The 7885-nt window shown below is 38.7% G+C and overlaps 1 protein-coding gene across 1 annotated transcript in view; it reads right to left on the bottom strand.

The window, feature by feature from the left end:
* The window catches only part of MYH15 (myosin heavy chain 15), a 187605-nt gene that overhangs the window by 17774 nt on the left and 161946 nt on the right, over positions 1-7885 (bottom strand).

Genomic DNA, 7885 nt, shown 5'->3' with positions numbered 1-7885 from the left:
ATAGGGAGGGTGGGAGGGAGGGAGACAAAGAGGGAAGAGATATGGGAACATATATATATGTATAACTGACTCACTCTGTTATAAAGCAGAAACTAACACACCACTGTAAAGCAACTATACCCCAATAAAGATGTTAAAAAAAAAAAAAAAAAATTTAAGAGGATTGAAATCATGCTGAGTAACTTTTCTGACCACAATGTATAAAACTAGAAACCAATTACAAGAAAAAATAATAATTTACAAATATATGGAGATAAAACAACATGCTACTGAACAACGAACGGGTCAAAGAAGAAATCAAAAGAGAAATAAAAAATACCTTGAGACAAATGAAAATGAAACTACAACATATGAAAACTTATGAGACTCAGCAAAAGCAGTTCTAAGAGGGAAGTTCATACTGATAAATGCCTTTATTTATTTAGGCTGTGCCACATGGCATACAAGACCTTAGTTCCCTGACTGGGGATCGAACCTATGCCCCCTGCAGTGGAAGCATGGAATCTTTTTTTTTTTTTTTTAATTTTTTAACATCTTTATTGGAGTATAATTGCTTTACAATGGTGTGTTATTTTCTCCTTCATAACAAAGTGTATCAGTTATACATATACATATATCGCCATATCTCTTCCCTCTTGCATCTCCCTCCCTCTCACCCTCCCTATCCCACCCCTCTAGGTGGTCACAAAGCACTGAGCTGATCTCCCTGTGCTATGTGGCTGCTTCCCACTAGTTATCTATTTTACATTTGGTAGTGTATATATGTCCATGCCACTCTCTCACTTTGTCCCAGCTTCCCCTTCGCCCTCCCCATATCCTCAAGTCCATTCTCTAGTAGGTCTGTGTCTTTATTCCCATCTTGCCCCCAGGTTCTTCATGACCATTTTTTTTCTTAGATCCCATATGTATTTGTTAGCACATGGTATTTGTTTTTCCCCTTCTGACTTACTTCACTCTGTATGACAGACTCTAGGTCCATCCACCTCACTACAAATAACTCAATTTCGTTTCTTTTTATGTCTGAGTAATATTCTATTGTATATATGTGCCACATCTTCTTTATCCATTCATCTGTTGATAGACACTTAGGTTGCTTCCATGTCCTGGCTATTGTAAATAGAGCTGCAATGAAAATCGTGGTACATGACTCTTTTTGAATTATGGTTTTCTCAGGGTACATGCCCAGTAGTGGGATTGCTGGGTCGTACGGTAGTTCTATTTGTAGTTTTTTAAGGAAACTCCATACTGTTCTCCATAGTGGCTGTATCAGTTTACATTCTCACCAACAGTGCAAGAGGATTCCCTTTTCTCCACACCCTCTCCAGCATTTATTGTTTCTAGGTTTTTTGATGATGGCCATTCTGACCAGTGTGAGATGATATCTCATTGTAGTTTTGATTTGCATTTCTCTAATGATTAATGATGTTGAGCATTCTTTCATGTGTTTGTTGGCCATCTGTATATCTTCTTTGTAGCAATGTCTATTTAGGTCTTCTGCCCATTTTTGGATTGGGTTGTTTGTTTTTTTGATATTGAGCTGCATGAGCTGGGAAGCATGGAATCTTAACCACTGGACTTCCAGGGGAGTCCCATTGCCTACATTTTGGAAACCAGAAAAACCTCAAATAAACAACCTAATTTTACACCTCAAGGAACTAGAAAAAGAAGAGCAAATGAAGCCCAAAGTTAATAGAAGGAAGGAAGGAAGAAAAATCAAGGTGGAAATAAACAGAGACTAAAAAAAAACAGTAGAAAAGATCAAGGAAGCTAAGAGCTGTTTTTTAAGATAAGCAAAATTGACAAGCCCTTAACTAGACTCACCAAGGAAAAAAGAGAGAGGACTCAAATAAAATCCGACATGAAAGAGGAGATGTTATAACTGATACCATAGCAATACAAAGGATCATAAGAGACTACTAGGAACAATTATGTACCAACAGTTTGGACAACCTAGAAGAAATGGATAAACTCTACAACATACAACCTACCATGACTGAATCATGAAGAAATGGAAAATCTGAACAGACCAATTGCTAGTTAGGTCATAAAATCAGTAATCAAAAACCTCCCAACATAAAAAGTCCAGGACCAGACAGCTTCACTGGTGAATTCTACTGAACGTTTAAAGAAGAATACCAATCTTTTCTAAACTATACCAAAAAATAGAAGAGTAGGGAACACTTCCAAACTTATTTTCTGAGGTCAGGATTACCCTGATACCAAAACTGGAAGAGGATATCATGAAAAAATAAAACTATAAGTCAATATCCCTGATGCACATAGATGCAAAAATCCTCAAAAAATATTAGCAAACTGAATTCAACAATACATTAAAAGAATCATACACCATGATCAAGTAGGATTTGTTCCAGTGATGCAAGGATGGTTCAACATCTGCAAATCAATCAATGTGATACACCACATTAACAAAATGAAGGGTAAAAATCATATGATCATCTCAAAAATGTCAGCAAAAAATATTTGACAAAATTTAACATTCATTTATGATAAAACCTCTAAACATAGTAGATATAGAGGGAAAATACCTCAGCATAGTAAAGGTCATATATGACAAACCCAAACCTGTCATAATACTCAGTGAAGAAAAACTGAAAGCTTTCCCTCTCAGATCAGGAACAAGACAGGGATGTCCATTCTTGCCGCTTTTATTCAACATAGTACTGGAAGTCCCAGTCAGAGCAATTGGGCAAGAAAAAGAGATAAAAGGCATCCACATTGGAAAGGAAGAAGTAAAAGTCTCTCTATTTACAGATGACATGATATTTTATACAGAAAACCCTAAAGACTTCAATAAAACTGTTAGAACTAATAAAAGGATTCAGTAAATTTGCATGATACAAAATCATTATACAAAAATCAGTTATGTTTCTGTACACTGATATGAACTATCACAAAGAGAAATTAAGAAAACATACCATTTATAATTGCAACAAAAAGAATAAAATACTTAGGAATAAATTTAACCAAGAGGAGTGAAAGATTTACACACTGAAAACTATAAGACATTAATGAAAGAAATTGAAGAAGACACAAATAAGTGGAAAGATATTCTGTGCCCATGGATTGGAAGAATTAATGTTAAAATATCCATACTACCCAAAGCAATCTACAAAGTCAATGCAATCACTACCATAATTACAATGGCACCTTTCACAGAAATAGAATGGAACCACAAAAGACCCCGAATAGCCAAAGCAATCTTGGGAAAGAAGAACAAAGCTGAAGTCATCATGCTCCCTGATTTCAATTTCAAACATATTACGAAGGTATAGTAATTGAAACAGTATGGTATTGGAATAAAAACAGACATGTAGATCAACTGAATGGAATAGAGAGCCCAGAAATACTCATATATAAATGGCCAATTTATGACAAATGAGTCAGGAATATATAACGGGGAAAAGACAGCCACCTCTTCAATAAACGGTGTTGGGAAAATTGGACAGCCATATGCAAAAGAATGAAATTTGACCGTTATCTTACACCATACATAAAAATGAACTCAAAATGGATACAAATTTGAATCTAAGACCTGGAATCATAAGAATCCTAGAAGACAACACAGAGGGTAAGCTCCATGACATTGGTCTCAACAAGGATTTTTTTTTTATTTGACGCCCAAAGCAAAAGCAATAGAAGCAAAAATAAACAAGTGGGACTACATCAAACTTTAAAACTTCTATACAGCAAAGGAAACTATCAACAAAATGAAAAGGCAACCTGTGGAATGGGAGAAAATATTTTCACATCATTTATCTGAGAAGAGGTTAATATCTAAAAAAAATAAATTATACAACTGAATATCAAAAAAATTAAAAACCTGATTAAAAATGGATAGATGATCTGAATAGACAATTTTCCAAAGAAAACATACAAATGGCCAACAGGTACATCAAAAGGTACTCAATGTCACTAATCATCAGGGAAATGCAAATCAAGACCACAATGAGATATCATCTCACACTAGTTAGAATGGCTATCATCAAAAAAATAAGAAATAACAAGTGTTGGTGAGAATGTGAAGAAAAGGAGTCCTTGTACACTCTTGGTAGGAATGCAAATTGGTGTAGCCACTATTAAAAGTAGTATGGAGTTTCCTCAAAAAAGGAAAAATAGAACTACCATATGATCCAGCGATTCCTCTTGTAGGTATTTATCTGCAGGAAATGAAATCACTATCTCAAAAAGATATCTTCACCCCCATGTTCATGGCAACAGTATTTACAGTAGCCAAAATATAGAAGCAATCTAAGTATCCATCAACAGATGAACAGAAAAAGATGATGTGGTGTGTGTACACACACACACACACACACACACACACACACACACACACACACACACACACACACACACAGGAATATTACTCAGCCATAAAAAAGACAGAAATCCTGCCATTTGTGACAACATGGATGGATCTTGAGGGCATTATAATAGGTGAAATAAATCAGTCAGAGAAAGACAATATATTATCTCATCTATATGTGGAATCTAAAAAACTGAACTCACATAAATATGAGAACAGATTAGAGGCTGCCAGAGGGGGGTGATTGGGGGGTGGGGGAAATGGGTGATTGTGGTCAAAAGGTACAAACTTCTAGCTATAGGATGAATAAGTCCTGGGAATGTAATATAGAGCATGGTGACTATAGTTAACAATGCTGTATTGTATATTTGAAAGTTGCTAAGAGAATAGATCTTAAGAGTTCTCATCACAAGAAAAAAAAATTTGCAGCTATGTGGGGTGATGGGTGTTAACTAAACTTGTTGTAATAATCATATTGCAATATAAACGTATATCAAATGATTAAGTTATACACCCCAAAGTGATACAATGTTATCTGTTATATATATATATATATATATGAAGGAAGGGAGGGAGGAAGGAGGGTTTGGTTTAACCAACTCTTTGTGCTGCCTAGAGCACTCCTCCCCCACTCCCACCTTAAAGTACAATCTGACAGTAGATAATTAATTACTAATTTTAAACTTCCTAAGGCAGGGGCCAATATATAAGAAATAACCTGACTGGGGAAATGAGATATCTACTTTATAAATAAAATCCCTCTTTGTTTTAATCCACCTAGCTCTCTACCTCTCAGGTTTAAGAAACTTGAAGACTCACAGAATTATGTGGTCACAGGGAATTCCAAACCCAACAGAGGTTTAACTACTTAAAACCAATTTACTCAGGTGAGTAAATCTACTGTGCAGTAAAGGAGGCCACACAGAAGAAAACTGGAAAAGGCTACGTGGCTGCTGACATTAATGTTCCCCCCACGTGGGGAGGCAAAGCCTTTGTTAGGTTTAGGTTCACATCTCAGCTCCCTCCAAGGCATTAAGTAACTGTGGTTGCCATAGTTGTGCAGGGCTCAGATTTCCCTTCAAGAAAACAACCTGCCATTCAGCTGTGAGGAGTGCAGGTACCTGAAACCCTCCAACTGCAGTGCCTTTGGGATCTGCTGTAGCATTTATACTGAGATCACACAGTCCCCAAGCAGCCCCCAGCCGATAGTGGGGCACAGCCAAGTTACCAGGATCTGGCATTTTTGCCCAGCATCGGACTACTTACAGCAATCTATGTGCTGGAGACTTGCCCAGAGCTGCACTGCAACCGGAGGCTCCTTCTATGCCATCCTCCTTCCTTCACCCTTTCCTTTCACAGGTGTCAGACTCGCAAGGTGCTCTGAAAGCTTCCTCTGCCTCAGCCTGCTTGCTCTCCCCTTTATCTTTCCCAGGTGTTACCTCCAATAAATCTCTTGTACTTTAACTCCATCTTGGCATCTGGTTCCTAGAGAACACGCCCAAGACTAAACTTTGTTTTCTTATCCCTAGAAATGAAGATTCTATATCCATATTTAGATTGGTAAGGATTAAATAACGTCTACACACAGATCCCTGAATATAGGAAGCAGACAAAGGTAACATAGAGCAGGTGGATGGAAAGGTGGGAGGAAGGGAGGAAAACTGTCTTTACCTTCTATAACGAGCACAGGTTCCTAATCCTATGTCCTGCTTTACAGCATACCTTTTTAGACACTGGAGAGAGGAAAATAGGATGAGTTTCCAGATGCTAGAGGGACATATTGGGGAAGGTAAATGCTCAGTGGGGACTGGCCATAGAACTGTTGTGGATGGGGTGACGCTTGATTCCCTTTTCCAATACAGCATGATCTTCCTGGAGGATTTTTCCTAGGAAAGGAAAACTGTATTGATGTCCCTTTCAAAATGACATTTCACAATGGCACCTACAATGTCACTAAACACCCTGCCTCATAGTCCTGATGGTTATTTTGATGTTAAAGTAGAACAGACTGAGTTGACTCGACATCTACCTTGAACATTTCAAAACCAGGCACTGATGTCAAAGAACGTGGAGAGCTCTCTAATGTCTCTTTAAACTGACAGGGTCTAGCCTGTTACCTTGCATAAAAAGGTACTCAATAGGTATTATCTGACTTGATGGCAGAAAATCACTGCATAATTGAATAGATATACTCTAAACATTGGGCAGACACTTGGAAGAAATCAAGAAATACACCACCATACTAGTACAAGGGAAACGCTAAGATTATTCCTACCAAGAAACAAAGATAAAAATACAATAGAATAAGACTGTATTCCTTGGGACAACAGAAACCAAAGAAAGTATAGCCTTGGTGCATTGTTGTATGATGAACCTGTTTACAGAAGAAAACTGTAAGAATAATCCATAGGAAAATAGAAAGAAAAAGCCAGGCATAATTAACAAGCAGCATTTTGCTTCCTCGTGTTTTATTCTTGCTCAAAAAGAGAATAGCACACCTTTCATGTTCCCCAGGTGTTTACTTCCTCAGCCACACATTCCATGGGTGCATTCCCCAGTGTCAGACTGACCCGCCTTAGAAAAGAACCACTTATTCAGCAAAGAAGAACTGTGCAAATAGCTCATTTCATTTCATCTTAATTAGCCCAAGATGATGCTTCTGAAGCGTTCTGCTTTCTTATCAACACTATCCTTCCTACTGCAAGGAAGGAAGACTTTGATGTCTTTGACACCAACTCAATCTCAGGGACCAGCATCAGGACCAGCAGATCTTGCGTGAGTGCTGTCCAAGTTGCTGTAAAGCGGGCGCCTAGGATGAGTTTGCCTTTTCATTGGAACAAGCTGTACTGTGCAGCGGAGAGGGCTAGAAGGTGACCTTTGGCACCTGTGTTTAACAACTGAAACACGTGCACTTACTCTGTGCTAGGAAGGTGCTGGGCCCAGAGTGGTGAGCGAGACTGTGCCTCTGCTACCATGGAATCTCTGGTCTTCTCCATTTGAAGAAAAGGGAAGAAAGGCTAGAAAATGAAAACACAAGTGAAGGAGCGTTGCTATTTTGGCAATACATTAGTTACTGGTAAGAAGTCTGCCCACCTCTTTTCAGTTATTTGCTTAGACCAAGGCTAGTCCACAGGGAAACAGTCAGAAAGCTGCAGGGGCCTCTCAGCATTTGCTGTGTTTCCACCTGGCACCAGCACCAGATAGAGTCCTCGAGGGCCTGGAGTGTTCATGCGGCCAGAAAACAAGAGTGGAAATGTCCCCTGCTCCAATTAAGCTAGCGTCCCATGCAACCTGCTGGCTGAGTCACCCCCCCACCCCCGCCCGCCCTTCCCCATCTCTGCCAGTCACTTCATTTACACATTGTTCTCACTCAGCCTCTCACAGGAAGACGTCTTTCTGAAAGTGCTGCAAACATTATGTGTGAAAAAAACAAGGACAGTATGAATAGCTTTTCACTTCTAATTGCAACTTGCTGCTCACATTTTGCTTCCTGAGAGCTCTCCCCAAACCAATAATAGCACAGGAGCCCTGGAAGGGCAGGTTGATGCCTCCTGCTGA

This window comes from Lipotes vexillifer, unplaced genomic scaffold (assembly GCF_000442215.2).
Source record: "Lipotes vexillifer unplaced genomic scaffold, Lipotes_vexillifer_v1.1 scaffold946, whole genome shotgun sequence".
Taxonomy (NCBI): Eukaryota; Metazoa; Chordata; class Mammalia; order Artiodactyla; family Lipotidae; genus Lipotes; species Lipotes vexillifer.
Note: the sequence above shows the minus strand (reverse complement) of the source record. Positions and strands in the feature narration are given on the sequence as shown.